Consider the following 17,109-nt stretch of genomic DNA (forward strand, 5'->3'; position numbering starts at 1 on the left):
TTACTCGCCAACATACACACATCCCAGCTCAAACTGGTCTGTGTTCTGATCCCTGAGTAAACCTCCTGCACTCCCACATCTGGGCCCTTGTTTACACTGGTTTTGACTATATGGAATACCTTCCCCTTTCCTTGCCACCAGTCTCATGCCTGTGTGACCTCTGAGAGCAAGTCAGTCATACTTGTTCCTGAAAACCCCCAACTACCTAAGGCCATGGTTATCCCCTCTACCTTGACCACATCCAAACTCCCAGAGTGTTCACGATCTCTTCTGCTGTGTGATTATAGGTGTTTGCATCTGGCATTCAGAGAATGAGCCTTCTCTATCAGATACTTCTTATGCAACCATTAGGGGATTTGTATCCATGCATCTTCTCAGAGTCTCCTGGCCTTACCTGTCTCAGGCCCTTTACCGCTGATTCAGCCCCATGGTTACTATGGTGACCAGCCATACATGGACTCCACCCAACTGCCATCCAGTCACCATGCTAGTTCTTGGAGCTCCAGGAAAGGAGACAAGGGGGTGCATGATCATGAGGTCCACTGGTCTTACCACATTCCCCATCATCCAGAAGCAATAGTCTGAAAGCCTGGCAAAATTAACAAAGATACCAGCTCAGTGACAACATGTAAGAGGGCTAGGCGACTGTCATCTGGAAAGTGAGATATGCCCTAAACCAATATCCTATATGGTACCATGTCCGCAATAACCATGATGGAGTCTGGGAACCCAAAAATGGACAGAACACTTGCCTCTCTCCCCTACTTGCTGAATCTGTGCTCTGTCTACAAACTAGGCTCTACCAAGTTAGGGTTCCACTGAACTGGACGCTGAGGTCATAACTAAGTCACCTGGAACTCCCTGTGCCAGCTGAAAAACAGACCACGACAGGTGTTACTTTACTGGGACTGGTAACCTTCATTTCCAGAAGGACCTAAGTGGTTGCCAGACAATGGACACAGAGAGGATTACTGCCGTAACCCAGGGGTTTCACTGAGGCTTTTTTTGGTGCTTGAAACCCAATAAAAACTTACCACAACCATTAGGGGATTTGTATCCATGTTAACGTGGAGAAGCCTACTAGGCACCAACTAGGCAAGCAACCTAGGACTTTTAGCTGAAGAGGAGAGAAATCTAGAAGGAGGGGGCTGGGGTGAGGAGTATCAATTATACCCTCAAACCTTAAAGTGGCAGAGGTAGGCACTGTAGATTCTTTCAGTTATCCTTTTTTCAGAGAGAGTGGCAGGTTACAGCCTTGATGGAGAATTTGTGAATACTAGAATTTGTATTTCTACCTCAGGAAAAAAGTGAGGGTATCTTAAAAACAAAAACAAAAACAAACCCCCACACCACAAAGACTTGTATTCTAGTGTGGGGGCTGGATATGATGGGAGAGCTTTAGCAGAGCTGAGCAATGCCAGTCAGAACTGTCTCGAAACCTCCCATGAGACCCTCAGATCCTGTTGCCCCCCCCATCTCAAGGCCCTTGCTCACTTGCTCCACATGAGTGGTTGACTCTGTGAATCCTGCCAACCAGCACCCAGCCAGCTCAAGTAAGCACCATACCACGGCGTGCAGCATGATTTGGTTTCAGTGGCGGCCTCAGGAGGACCATGTCATGCAAACTATGTAACTCCTCAGGGCAAAACTGGGTGAAAGGGAAGGAGAGAAAAGTGCCCCCTCTCTGCCCGTCTGTTCCTTTGAAAAAATGTCCTGAGATTCAGCAGCTTGTCCCTGAAATGGGGTCACAAAACTGAGCAATTTTTGGTGCTTCCTACCAAGCAGTGGCCAGCCCTTGTGTTTCATCTTCCACCTTTCCTGCCTGGCACCCTCTTTGTTCCTTGCTCCCACTCCTGGTTTTCTCTGGCCAATAAGATGTTAGCAGACTTGTGTCTCAGGCTCTGCTTTCTAGGGATCCTAATCAAGGTTACCTTTAAGGGAAAAGACCATGGTTTATCCTTGTTCACACAATATCTTGCCTGGTGGTTTACACAGGTGAGAACTAAATATTTAATGCTGGGAGAAACCTACCTAGAGAGGAGGAAATGAACAACTGACAAGGATGTGGGGATAGTCCCACTTTGCAGGGTTTGTGAGGAACTTCAACACTGCTAGTTATAGGACTGACAGGAGAAAATGATGCTAGGAAGCTGTTGTGCTGCCTGGCTTTGCTTTAACACAATCTTAACAAATAAGTATCTAATATTCACCAGCCTTGAAACCACATGGGCAGTTATTTCCCAAATTCTATACTCATGGTAATGGGGTAATTTTTCCTCAGCCTGGGTCTAGTCACCTGGAAAACACCTTGGCCAGTTTAAGCAGTGGCCTACCAGCCAATGGCAACAGCAAAACTCTCATCGGGAACATGATTTTTCCCTTACTTCAAGTTCCCAGCACTAACTGAAGATGATACCCCTCAGGTGAACTGCCTTCTTAGGCCCTATTTTAAAACACATCAGACGAGCACCAGACCCCTGACTTCTTTATGCCAAGGCCTGATTCCATAGGGTCTACAAAATGTCCACTGCCTTTGTGGCCTCAGACTTTCATGCTGACCCCAGACTTGCAGGCCGACCAAGCTACATCCTCAGCAGCAGCAGGGGCAAACAGGCCAGGTTCAGTGGCAGCTGCTGTTCCTCTTCCCCACCCTTCCCCAGCCTGCACAGCACTAGAAGCCAGGCTGATAAGAAATTTCCAAGAAAGAGCAGCCACTATGACCCTGGTTCTTGTTATTATCCTGCCCTTTGCCAGAAGGCTTCTGCCTAAAACTAAGGTTCCAGAGGTGTTTCATATCAGAGGCAGGCATCCAGGAAAAAGCAAGATTATGTAACAAAGGCTCTTGTCCACAGGACAGAAAAAAAAATAGCAAAACAACTAATATGTATTGGGTTTAATGTGTTTCACACCCTGTGTTAAGTGATTTCCATTTATTATTTCACTTAATCCTAATCTAAGGTGTAGATACCAGTATTATCTCAAGTTTAAAATGAGACTTTGTTTTTTTACAGTTTTATGTTTTTGTACGTATTTGCCCATATTTTTTAATTCAGTATTTTTTATTAATTATTTTCTATTGGATTTCAATTTGCCAACATATAGCATAACACCCAGTGCTCATCCCATCAAGTGCCCCCCTTAGTGCCCATCAGTCAGTCACCCCAACCCCTCACCGACCTCCCCTTCCACTACCCCTTGTTCATTTCCCCGAGTTAGGAGTCTCTCATGTTCTGCCTCCCTCTCTGATATTTCCCACTCATTTTCTCTCCTTTCCCCTTTAATCCCTTTCACTATTTTTTATATTCCCCAAATGAATGAGACCATATCATGTTTGTCCTTCTCCGATTGACTTACTTTACTCAGCATAATACCCTCCAGGTCCATCCACGTCGAAGCAAATGGTGGGTATTTGTCATTTCTAATGGCTGAGGAATATTCTGTTGTATACATAGACCACATCTTCTTTATCCACTCATCTTTTGATGGACGCTGAGGCTCCTTCCACAGTTTGGCTATTGTGGACATTGCTGCTAGAAACATCAGGGTGCAGGTGTCCCGGCGTTTCACTGCATCTTTATCTTTGGTGTAAATCCCCAGCAGTGCAATTGCTGGGTCGTAGGGTAGCTCTATTTTTAACTCTTTGAGGAACCTCCACACAGCTTTCCAGAGTGGCTGCACCAGTTCACATTCCCATAAACAGTGCAAGAGGTTTCCCCTTTCTCCACATCCTCTCCAGCATTTGTTGTTTCCTGTCTTGTTAATCCTCCCCATTCTCAGTGGTGTGAGGTGGTATCTCATTGTGGTTTTGATTTGTATTTCCCTGATGGCAAGTGATGTGGGGCATTTTCTCACGTGCTTGTTGGCCATGTCTATGTCTTCCTCTGTGAGATTTATGTTCATGTCTTTTGCCCATTTCATGATTGGATTGTTTGTTTCTTTGGTGTTGAGTTTAATAAGTTCTTTATAGATCTTGGAAACTAGCCCTTTATCTGATGTCATTTGCAAATATCTTCTCCCATTTTGTAGGTTGTCTTTTAGTTTTGTTGACTGTTTCTTTTGCTGTACAGAAGCTTTCTTTAAGATTTTATTTATTTATTCATGACAGAGAGAGAGAAAGAGGCAGAGACACAGGCAGAGGGAGAAGCAGGCTCCATGCAGGAAGCCTGATGTGGGACTTGATCCTGGCACTCCAGGATCATGCCCCAGGCTGAAGGCGGCACTAAACTGCTGGGCCACTGGGGCTGCCCTGTGCAGAAGCCTTTTATCTTGATTAAGTCCATGGACTTTCTTCAGAGAGTTGGAACAAGTCATCTTAAGATTTGTGTGGAATCAGAAAAGACCCCCAAATAGCCAGGGGAATATTAAAATAGAAAACCATAGCTGGCTGTAATCATCAAAACAGTGTGGTACTGGCACAAAAACAGACACATAGATCAATGGATCAGAATAGAGAATCCAGAAGTGATGCCCTTAACTCTATGGTCAACTAATATTCGACAAAGCAGGAAAGACTATCCACTGGAAAAAAGACAGTCTCTTCAATAAGTAGTGCTGGGAAAATTGGACATCCACATGCAGAAGAATGAAACTAGACCATTCTCTTATACCATACACAAAGATAAACTTAAAATGGATGAAAGATCTAAATCTGAGACAAGAATCCATCAAAATCCTAGAGGAGAACACAGGCAACATCCTTTTTGAACTTGGCCACAGCAACTTCTTGCAAGATACATCTATGAAGGCAAAGGAAACAAAAGCAAAAATGAATTATTGGGACTTAAGATAAATTCAGTATTTTATCCAAATTTATTTAAATTCAATTTGACAACATAGAGCATAACATCCAGTGCTCATCCCATCACGTGCCCTCCTTAATGCTCATCACCCAGTTACTCTATCCCCACTTCCCCTCTCACCCCTTCCACCTCCCCTTCAGCAACTCTGTTTCCCAGAGTCAAGAGTTTCTTATGGTTTATCTTCTCTAACTTTTCCCCATTCAGTTTCCCCTCCTTCCCTTATGGTCCCTTTCACTATTTCTTATATTCCATATATGAGTGAAATCGTATGATCATGGTCTTTCTCCAACTGACTTATTTTACTCAGCATAATACCCTCTAGTTCCATCCATATTGATTTAAATAGCAAGTATTCATCCTTCCTGATGGCTGAGTAACATTTCATTGTGTATACACACACGCACACCACATCTTTATCCATTCATTTGTCGAAGGATATTGTGGCTCCTTCCACAGTTTGGCTATTGTGGACATTGCTGCTGTGAACATTGGTGTGCAGTTGTCCCATCCTTTCACTACATCTGAATCTTTGGGGTAAATACCCAGTAGTGCAATTGCTGGGTCTTAGGGTAACTCTAGCTAGGTTCCTCAAAACTTTTAACTCCTTGAGGAACCTCCATACTGTTTTTCTTTTTTTTTTTTCCATACTGTTTTCCTAGAGTGGTTGCACCAGCTTGCGTTCCCACCAACAATGTAAGAGGGTTCCCCTTTCTCCACATCCTCTCCAACCTTTGCTGCTTCCTGTCTTGTTAATTTTAGCCATTCTCACTGGTATAAAGTGATTTGTATTTCCCTGATGGGAAGTTATGTGGAGCATTTTTTCATGTGCCTGTTGGCCATGTGTAGGTCTTCTTTGGAGAAATGTCTGTTCATGTCTTCTGCCCATCTCTTAACTGGATTATTTGTTTTTTTGGGCGTTGAGTTTGATAAGTTCTTTATAGATCTTAGATACTAGCCGTTTATCTGACATGTTATTTGCAAATATCTTCTAAGATGAGAAGAAGTTTGAAACCTTATCCAATCCACAAAATTGGAGGAAGTATAGGCAAATCACAGATCTGGTAAGAAACTTTGTATCTAAAATACATAAACTTATTACAACTCAGTCAAAAAGACAATTCAATTTTAAAATGGGCAAAGGATCTGAATAGGAATTTTTCCAGAGAATATACACAAATGTCCAATATGCATATAAAAGATGCTCAATGTCATTAGTCATCAAGGAAATGCAAAGTAAAACCAAATGAGATACCACTCCGTACTCACTAGGATGAGTATAACAAAGTCAGACAAGTGTTGGCAATGATATAGAAAAAGTAGAGCTCTCAGATATCACTGGTAGAAGTGTGAAATGATGCAGCTGCTTTGGAGAACAGTCTGGTAGTTCAACAAGACAGACTTACCCTATGACCCTGCAATTCCACTCCTAGATGTACACCCAAGAGAAATAAAATCCTATGTCCTCATAAAAGCTTCTACTCGAATATTCATAGCAGCATTGTTGATAATAGTCAAAAAGTAAAAACAATCCAAATGTCCTCAAACTGATGAATGGATCAAAACTTGCCTCATGTCACACATCCTCTCCTGAGTTAATGAAAATTAGACAGGACCTTTGATTTCAAATCAAGACTAGTACAATGCAGAAGTGAACAGAAGTTGGTGGGAGGAAAGAAGCATAAGCTCATAAGGCAATGGGTAATATGGTTCTGCTGAAACATAAGGGCATTCTCCCAACATTTCCATTAATTCATAGGGGAAATCTTCAAGGATCTAAGATGAAAATCCTAATAGCAATATAGTCTCCAGGTGGAAGTCCTCTTCACTGAGCAGGAAAGCAGCAAGCCTGGGGAAGAAGGACACTAAACATGAAAACATGTAACTCAGTCTGACCTGCAGGTACATACACTATGTGTACCTTTCAAGGGGTGTCTAGGTTTCCTGTAACCCCAGGGCCTGATCCCCTGCAAATACTCCACAAGCCCTTGATGCCTCTAATTGAATTCTGTCTGTGCAGGAGCTGAAGAGTCTCTTGGGAAACCCATGCCCAGCACAGTCCCAGCACCTAAAGCACTTTGCACATAATGAACATACAATAACTATTTGTGCAAAGGATGGATGGTTGAGTGAATAAGTACCTTTTAGCCTAGAGAACAAGCTACTATGTATTTGTGAGACATATCAGAGTGAGAAAAATAAAGTACCAAGTTTAACTCTTACGGGGAAAAGATAAACTAAATTGATCATGATTTGGCCCCAAAGTCATCTCATCCACCGTCACTACAACCAATGAAGCAAGACATATAGAATTTGGGACATAGGTTTTAAAGAATCCAAAAAAAAAAAAAAAAAAAAGAATCCCCAATCTTTGACTGATATTTTGGTAAATGGTAACACAAATTTCTAGCTAGAAGACACCTTAGAGATCGATCCCTAAGCTATTGAAAAAGCAGCCTACAAGAACTGTCATTTTGTGGGAGTGTGTCAACTGGCTGTGTAATTTCCCAAGGATAAGTTGAGCCCAGGCAGGGAGTTCATGCATTGACAGCAGGGCCTATAATAACGAAAGTTTAGGAAATTGACACCATGTCTATTGTGCAATATCTGAACTGATTACTGGTTCTGGATAATTCACTGCCCCCCAAAAGTGTGACTATATGACTATGGTTTTGCTGGAAGGCATTACAAAGGAAAAAAGAAACCTTTCCAAAATGGCCAGATTTGTAGATTTCACACACGTTTGTCAAGAAGAAGGGACAGCTGGAGACATAGACCTAGCCCCTTCCCTAGAACCACCCCTAGAGAAACATTCCCAGGCCAGAACTTCAGAAACCTATTCACCTGACAGCAAGCACCTGAATGATAAGGACAAAACTGTTCCCCAAGGAGAACTGCGTCCTTGAACAGAGCAGTGGGGCGAGCTAATTTCTAATAATGAAGCTGTAAGCTACAGTATTTGCTACAAAACAGGCTTATTCATGAAGAGTAAATATGTCAACCAATTCAAGAGGCATGCTAAATCTCCATTGTTTTCTGAAGTTCAGGTTTCCTGGCTCTATAAAATGTGATGCACGCCTTCAATGTGTGCAGCAGAATCTGTGAGATTGCAGAATGCCACATTAAACTCAGAGCTCCTGGGCTAATGAGGGTAAGTCCATTTTGCAGTAATGAATTGTTAGTAATAGCCCATCATGGAACAGATGTCTCATCCGTCACTGTACTGAGAATCCCACGCTCCAGAGTACTTAGATAACATGGGGAGGCAGCACAGCCTGGAGAGGAATCCTCCTCTCCGGACTCCTGAGTGGAGCCAACCCCATGAATAGAATCAGTGGGTACCTACACAGTATGACTGGAGGCCCCCTAAACACTCTCTAACTCAAAATATATCTCCATTCACCTGCCACAGGGCTTAAAATATCCTCTCTTGAATTGTGTCCTATTAAAATGTAAATATGTCACCTGGAAGAAGTAACACATTGAATTAGCATCCATTATCACTCATTTTCACATTAGGGACAGCTGGGCCCTCAGGGAATGGAAGGAGGACAGGTAGACCAGCAGGTCTCAGGTTGGAGGGGAAGGACCAGGGTGTGCCCACGGTGTACTCACCAGCCTAGCAAATTCTTGCTCATCCCATCCTACTGATGCTGCGTGTTTCCTAAATATGTTTCCCCAATGTCCAGAGCAACTCAAAGGAGGGGCTGTAATTTATTTATCTTTGCAAATTCCCTGAACTTGGAGCATAAATATATAGAAAATCTATAATCAAGCACCTCTCCAACAAATGTTTGTTGAATAAATGAATTTTATCTTCACAATCACCTAAGGAAATCAGAGGAGAAATTATTACTTTTTTATAGGCCAAGAAGGTCTCATGGAGACCCACTTACCCAAGACCATGGAATTGAGGAGGTACAAGCTCTTCATACACAAAAAGGTAGACAAAGCATGTGCCCTTTGTCTAAGGAGAAGAGTACCTATGAGAGGTAAGAGTGGAATAGATTAGGGCCAAATTTGGGGTGCCTCTGACCATCAACCTGAGAGTTTGGGATGCTAATCTGGGATGCTCTGCAAGTTTGTTTAGTGATTGGGAACACACTAAGCAAAAGAATACAGTTAAGTGTGCAAAGTAATACTTTTAGAAAGATATTGGCATAGAGGAAATTAGGATGGGTTGGAGGATCAAGAAATTAAAGGCTAGTTAAGGGATAATTTGTGTGTCACAGCTGAGATAGCAGCAGTGGAAACAGAGAGAGGCTATACATTTGAGAGACTTTATGAGGAACAAATAGAGCAGTTTACTGACTGATGAATGAGGAGTAGCTAAGGGACAAGGAGGAATGAGGGACATCAATTAGGTTTCAAATCCACTTTAAGTGAATGACAGCAAATGGACAGCAACAGGAAATCTGGGTGGGAAATCTTGGCCAAAAGTCTGCTTTTGGCCAAGAATGGCAAATTTCACTACAACCAGGCTGAATGAGGTGGCAATGGTATTCCATTCCCAAGGCAGTTAGAAATTTGTGTAAAAATCTCAAAGAGATTTAGTGGAAGCCATGAGATTAGATGCGATCTCTGAGAAAGGGTAAAAAATGAGTCAAAGTTAGAATATCCCAAGGTGAAGGAGACAGCATTGGATAGTGTAGTGACAATTGAAGCCAAATAAGAGTGTTTTAGAAAGGTAGAAGTGACAGTGCCAGATGCTGCCGAAAGGTCAAGGAAAATGAGGAGAAACAGCTATTGGATTTCAAGAATAGGCTATCTCTGGTTATCTTTAAGAGAACAATTGCAAAGTATGAAAAAGGGCAGGGAAATTTAAATGGTGTAGGAGCAGTCAGGAGAGGAAGCAATGGGGAGGGAAGAAAATTTTATCCTCTGTATCAGGGCCAAGGTTTGTTTATTTGTCCCTTTCAGTACAGGGAGAGCTGAGCCTGTGTTTTATGTGAAAAGGAAGGAGCCAGCACAGAGACTGACATACGACAGAGAGAAAGGGAAGACACTAGATGAGGCACGACAGAACAGCATCAGGAAGGGAGGGGCTGGGAATACCAGGGGGCGGCTGGGCAGAGGCTGCGTGGGAGGAGGACACCACACACAAAAGCATGAAGGAAGAGAAAGAAGTCAGCATGGAGGCAAGTCCAAGAGATCATTTTAATGAAAAAAAATAAAAAATAAATAAGTTCCCAGGGTCCAGTCTGGTAAAAAAGAAAGCAGGCTCCCCAGGGTACAGGACTGGCAAAGGACTAGACTGAGATGTTGCCAAGATTTGCCCAAAGCAGGAAAGGAGCAAAATCACATCTAAAGTTAGAATCTCATCTATATACTGGTGACAGTCCAAATAATGAAGTCTGCACCTAGAATTTCAAGGTCATTGAACACCAGTGCCAGAGAGGCCCTGAAATATCATCTGACCCACCTCTCTCACTTCATCAACTAAGGAAATAAGTCCCAGAGGTGCAGTAAATTAACCGAGATCACACAGCTAGTTAAAGCTAAAACTGAACCAGAATTAAGACTCTTCTTAGCTCCTGGTCAAGTATAATTCCCACCAAACAGCAACTTGTGTGCTGGGTTACCTGGGATAATCCCAGGCATAGAATTATTCTTTCCAATGGTGATTTTATTAAATATATAGCAAAATAAGATTTCATTTTGGTAACTCCAAATGGCTTTTTGTAATAGAAATTTGAAAAACAATCAGGGAAAGCAAACCATTTGTCAGAAAATATCTCCCAATCTTTGGTTCTGCAAGTATAGTCACTGCAGTTACACAGCAAAGTTATTTATGAGCTTGACTGTGGAGTCCGAGTGGCCTGGCTGTGAATCCAGGTAACACTTGTGTGACACTGAGTAAGACACTTGACCTCTGCTGAGGGAAGGCCCTTGACCCTCCCAGAATGGCAGAGCAATCAGAGGCACTATCATCATCACCCTTAGCATGGGAGAAAAGTAGTGGGTGAAACCCAGAGAGGGAAGCAGGCAAAGATGCAACTAATAACATTTTCCCTCTGGAATAATCCCTGTGTTTCAGCCAAAGATGATTTGGAGGCTTTCTGAGAGGGAAACCTGAAGAGAAAAGGTAATTACTTTTATCTCCCACACTTGAATTTCAAGGTGGTGTCCTTTCAAAATAAAAAAGACACTCGAGGGTGGAAGGGAGGCAGCAGGGAGAGAAGTGAAGGATGGAGAACGATCATTCGTGCTGAAGCCTGTGACATTTCACCAAAGTGACTCTCTTTGGGAGCAGCTGGCACAAATGTCATTCAGCTAAGACAGGAGGAAGCAAGAGAGAGTGGTGGGCTCCACAGGAAATAGCATGATCCTCTCCTCCTCCTCACCAACATCCTCTCCCTGCGCATCCTCATTCTCAGGAGAAGTCAGGATCAGGCACTTAGCTGAGGTCACCCACCTTTGTGGTGGCTGCAGATATATTGCAACTTTTAATGCAGCAAAACAGCACATATCCACCCCTAAGAGAGCTACCCCATCCATGAGACAACATCCAGAGACAACAAAGCTCTGAACCCCACCTCTCCTACATGGACCAGCAGACTAGGAAAGACACCACCATACAGCCACTTTCACCAGAGTATCCCAGGAGAAACGCAGATAGTGAGGACTACAGAGTAGGTATGAGTGTCCAGAACTGACAACCCCAGGGCTCTTCTAGTTGATAATCTGGTACAGGTAGGCAGGAGAGAAGGAAGGAGGTGGCAGAGTGGGGGTGGAGGATGTGGAGAAGGGGAGGGAAAGAGAGAGAGAGAGATAAGCCAACAGGAGTTGATTCAGATTTACCACTTACCATGCAACCATGGCAAATTATTTAACCTCAGCCTCAGTGTCCTCATCTACAAAAGGATAATATAAGCTTAAGAGGATGTTAAAAAGAGGAGATGTGTATGTTACAAATGCTTAGCAGTGAACAGGTGTTCAAAAACAGTATTATATTACATAAATACATGAATTATTAAGAAAGCATCAAATTGGGCAGCCCGAGTGACTCAGTGGTTTAGCGCCACCTTTAGCCCAGGGCGTGATCCTGGAGACCCAGGATCGAGTCCCGCATCGGGCTCCCTGCATGGAGCCTGCTTCTCCCTCTGCCTGTGCTTCTCTTGCTCTGTGTGTCTCTCATGATTAAATAAATAAAATCTTAAAAAAAAAAAAAAAGAAAGCATCGAATTCATGCACACTGACAAAAAAGCACAGGTCCCTAGCCAAGGTCTCAGTCATCATGTGGGAGGATAGACATTCGTAATACTTAGAAATTAGCAATGAGACTGTTTGGGCTGCTGATGTTCCCAGATAGTTGCTGCTCATCTCCAGAGATTGAGACTTTCTGAGCTAATGGATTGTTCTGAGACCTGAAAGACCAGATCAACTGGCAAAACTCCATATTTAAAATCTCCTTTTTTTTATTTACTTGTAATAATGTATGATTTATGCCTCTGCGTACATTCCAAAAATATTTCTTCCAAGTAGGTACAATGCGAACTCTACTTGGTAGCATAATGTTTGGTACATGCTAAGTGCCCACTTAGTATTGAGTGGGTCCTTGATGGCCTTGTTAGGGTCAATGTGTTGTCCAAATGCTGATCTGGAAGGATCCTGGCCCCTATAGAAATTGGTGGTGTCCAATATAAGCCAAGGCCTTGTAACTACCATAGAAGGCTGGTTCCTATGATGACTCTAGCAGATAAATTCAAAGCAATAGCTCTAGCAAAGACTAAGCTCAGAACAAGTTTTCATCAAACATCAACAAAAGTAGTCATAAAAAGTCAGATGGCAAGAAAACTTATGAACAAGTTGGAAATTAGAGTTTTATCATTCTGCAAATACAGGTGATTGGTATACTTCTGTTTTAGGAGAAGAAAAATTGCTCAACAAACTAAAGCTTTCTCTTTCATTTTCAGAAAGCAGTCATATACTAAATCTCACCTGTCAGAGGCTCCCCATTTAGGTGGAATGGTGGAAAACACAAGGGCTCTGTCTCCCAGTGAAGAAAGATTTGAATCCTAGTACTAAGACTTTCTATAGACACTGAAGGCAGCTACTTAGCCCTCCTGGACCAGAGGTTTCCCATCTGTAAATGGAAATAAATGGCCAGAAGCCCCAAAGCTATGTTCACAATCCAAAGAGATTTAAATTAAGTGCTGAAAGGGAAAAACTACCAACCAATTAATTGTCTACCCGGGAATGCTATCATTCAGAATTAAAGGAGAGCTTAAGAGTTTTCAAGATAACCAAACCTAAAGAAGTTCTTTACCACTAAACCAGCCTTACCAGAAATATTAAAGGACTTCTCTAAGCCAAAACTAAAAGGCACTAACTAATAATAAGAAAACACACAAAAATTAAAATTGCACTATAAAAAATAAATAAAAGGTAGAGGATGAGCTACTTATAAAGCAAGTATGAAGGATAAAAGACAAATGTAGTAATTAAAAATACAATAATTAGTTCAGGTATACATAAAAAGATATAAAACGTCATCAAAAATAGAAATTGGTGGGGAGGATCCCTGTGTGGCTCAGTGGTTTAGTGCCTGCCTTCAGCCCAGGGTCTGATCCTGGAGTCCTGAGATCGAGTCCCATGTCGGGCTTCCTGTATGGAGCCTGCTTCTCCCTCTGCCTGTGTCTCTGCCTCTCTCTCTCTCTCTCTCTCTCTCTCTCTCTCTACTCTCATGAATAAATAAATAAAAATTAAAAAAAAAAGAAATTGGTGGGAATAAAGATATAAGGCTTTGGAAAGTATTCACAATAACTTACTATCAACTTTTAAAAGATTGCTACATACATAAGATTTTATAAGGGAACTCCATGGTAACCACAAAGAAAAAACTTGTGAATACACAAAGGAATTAGAGAAAAAAAATCTAAACATAATACTAAGGAAAACAATCAAACCACAAGGGAAGAGAGACAGAAGGAACAAAGAGGAACTACAGAAACCACCATAAAACAATTAACAAAATAGCAATAATTCATACTTATCAATAATTTCTTTAATTGTAAATTGACTAAATGCTCCAATCAAAAGAGTGTGGCTGAATGGACCAAAACATAAAAATAAAAATGGACAAGACCCTTCCACATGCTGCCTAGAAGAGACTTACTTCAAAACTAAAGACACTCACAGACTGAAAATCTGAAAATGGAAATGAAAAGAAGCTGGGACAGCAATACTTAGGCAAAACCGACTTTACAACAAAGACTGTTACAAAAGACAAAGAAGGGCATTACATAATGATAAAGATCAAGCAGACAAGACGGTACAACATTTTTAAATATTTATGTACTCAATATAAGAGCACGTAAATACATAAAACAAATATTAACGGAGATAAAGGGAGAAATAGCAACACAATGATAGTAGGAAACTTTAACACTACACTTACCTTAATAGATAGATCATCCAGGCAGAAAAATCAATAAGGAAACGTAAGCCTTAAACAATACATTAGACCAGATGGACTTAATAGATATATACAGAACCCCTCATCCAAAAAGAAGAATACACATTCTTTTCAAGTACACATGGAACATTCTCCAGGATAAATCATATGTTAGGCCACAAAACAATATCAATAAATTTAAGTTTTAAATCATATCCAACTTCTTTTACAACTTTAACAGTATGAAACTGGAAATCAACTACAAGAAAAAAACTGAAAAAACACAAATAATTGGAGGATAAACAACATGCTATTAAACAATCAATGGGTCAATGAAGAAATCAAAGAGGAAAACCAAAAATACCTTGAGATGAATGAAAATGGAAAAACATGTCCCAAGATTCTGGGGATGCAGCAAAAGGAGTTTAAGAGGGAAGTTCATAGCCATACAGACTACCTCAAAAAACACAAATCTCAATCTAACCTTACACCCCAATGAACTAAAAAAAGAAGAACAAACAAGGTCCAAAGTTGCTAAAAGGAAGGAATTGATAAAGGTTAGATGCCTGGGTGGCTCAGCAGTTGATCTACGTCTTCAACTCAGGGCATGATCCTGGAGTCCCACGGGATCAAATCCCACATTGGGCTCTCTGCGGAGAGCCTGCCTCTCCCTTTGCCTATGTCTCTGCCCCTCTGTGTCTCTCACAAATGAATAAATAAAATCTTAAAAAAAAAGATAAGAATGGGAGTAAATGAAATATAGACTAAAAAAAAAAAAAAGAAACAAAGAAAATGAAACTAAGAGCTGGTTCTTTGAAAAGATTTTGAAAAGATAAACAGAATTGACAAACCTTTAACCAAGTGAGAAAACCAAACAAATAAGATCAGAAATTAAATAGGAAAAAATACAACTGATACCAAAGAAATACAAAGCATTATAAAACTATAAATAATAATATGCCGACAAAAAAAAAAAAAAAAAAAAAAAAAAAAATAATATGCCGACAAATTAGACAACCTGTAGGAATTTATCTATTTTTTCTAAACATACTATCTTCCAAGACTGAATCATGAAAATATAGGAAATTGGAATATATTACCAGTAATGAAATACAAACACTCCTGTAATCAAAACACTCCTGACAAACAAAAGTCCAGGTCCAGATGGCTTCACAGGTGAATTTTACCAAACATTTAAAAGAGTTAATATCTATCCTCCTCAAATTATTCCAAAATACTGAGAAAGAAGGAACACTTCCAAACTCATTTTATGAAGCTAGCAGTACCCTGATAACAAAAGCAGACAACACTACATAAATATTACATGCCAATATCCCTAATTAACACAGATGCAAAAATCCTCAAGATATAGCAAACCAAATTCAATAACACATTAAAAGGAGCATACTTTATGATCAAGTGGGATTTACTCCTAGGATGCAAGGATAGTTTAATATCCACAAAAACCAGTCAGTAAATATGCCACATTAACAAAGCAAAGCATAAAAGCCATATAATCACCTCAAAAGATGCAAAAAAGCACTTGACAAAATTCAACATCCATTTAGGTATTAAAAAAAAAACTCTCAACAAAGTGGGTATAGAGGAAATGTACCTCAACATAAGAAAGGCCACATATGACAAGCCCACAGCTAATATCATATTCAACAGAGAAAAGCTAAAAGCTTTTCCTCTAAGATCAGGAACAAGACAAGAATGCCTATTCTCACCATTCTATTCAACATAGTACCAGAAGTCCTAGCCACAGCAATCAGACATGAAAAAAATAAAGGCATCCAAATTAGAAAGAAATAAGTAAAAGTATCACTATTTGAGGATGACATACTACATATAGAAAATCCTAAACTCTATCAAAAAACTATTAGAAGAAATGAGTTCAGTAAACCTCCAGGATATACAGAAATCTGTTGTATATACTAACAAACAGAAAAAGAAATTAAGAAAATAATCCCATTTACAGTTTCATGAAAAACAATAAAATATGTAATAATTAATTTAATCTAAAAGAGGAAAGACCTGTATTCTGAAAACTAGACACTGATGAAAAATACTGAAGAACACACACACACACACACACACACACACACACACACACAGAAAAAGCATTCCATGCTCATGGATTGGAAGAATATTGTTAGAATGCTCCTACAATGCAAAACAATCTACAGATTTAATGCAATCCTCATCAAAATACCAATGGCATTTTTCACATAAGTAGAGTAATCCTATTTGTATGGAACAGAGAAGATCCCAAAGAGTCAAAGCAATCTTGAAAGAAGAATAAAGGTTGGAGACATCACACTCTCTGATTTCAACCTATATACTACACAAAGCTACAGTAATCAAAACAGTGTGTTACGGGCACAAAAATAGATGCATATCAATAGAACAAAATAGAAATCCCAGAAATAAATCCACACTTATATGGCCAACTAATCTATGACACTGGGGGAAAAAGGCAGTCTCTTCAGTAAATGGTGTTGGTTAGGCTGGACAGATACATGAGGAATAATGAAACTTTTGTACAACATCTATAAAAATAAACTCAAAAATGGATTGAATTCTTAAAGGTAAGACTTGCAACCATAAAACTCCTAAAATAAAAGAGAAGCAGTGAGCTCTCTGGCTTTGGTCTTAGTAATACTTTTTGGATAGGTCTCCTTAGGCAAGGGCAACAATAAAAAAAAAATAAAATGAGACTATATCAAACTAAAAAACTTTTCCACAGTAAAAGAAACTATCAAAAGAATGAAGAGGCAACCTACTGAGTGATGGAAGAGACTTACAAAACAATGTTGATATCCAAAATATGTAATGAACTCCTACATCTCACTAACAATAATACTCTGGGTAAAAAGTGGGCAGAGGACCTGAACCATTTTCCAAAGAAGACAT

At 40.4% G+C, this 17,109-nt stretch overlaps 2 long non-coding RNA genes across 4 annotated transcripts in view; one reads left to right on the top strand and one right to left on the bottom strand.

Annotated features, from left to right (window-relative positions):
• The window catches only part of LOC111095835, a 29,464-nt gene extending 26,052 nt beyond the window's left edge, over nt 1–3,412 (bottom strand). For both annotated transcript variants that reach the window (XR_005359282.1, XR_005359281.1), the window contains exons 1-2: nt 3,355–3,412; nt 395–589 (exon numbers count right to left, since the gene is read on the bottom strand). This is a non-coding gene — a long non-coding RNA (uncharacterized LOC111095835). The remainder of the gene's footprint in view (nt 1–394; nt 590–3,354) is intronic.
• Nucleotides 482–12,870, top strand: LOC111095834. 2 transcript variants are annotated; one of them, XR_005359279.1, is made up of 5 exons: nt 482–628; nt 7,839–7,947; nt 8,663–8,788; nt 10,834–10,881; nt 12,713–12,870. It is a non-coding gene; the product is annotated as an uncharacterized LOC111095834 (long non-coding RNA). The 2 variants fall into 2 exon arrangements; XR_005359280.1 differs by having other exon boundaries at nt 7,844–7,947.
• Nucleotides 12,871–17,109: the final 4,239 nt, after the last annotated feature.

This window comes from Canis lupus, chromosome 5 (assembly GCF_011100685.1).
Source record: "Canis lupus familiaris isolate Mischka breed German Shepherd chromosome 5, alternate assembly UU_Cfam_GSD_1.0, whole genome shotgun sequence".
Taxonomy (NCBI): domain Eukaryota; kingdom Metazoa; phylum Chordata; class Mammalia; order Carnivora; family Canidae; genus Canis; species Canis lupus.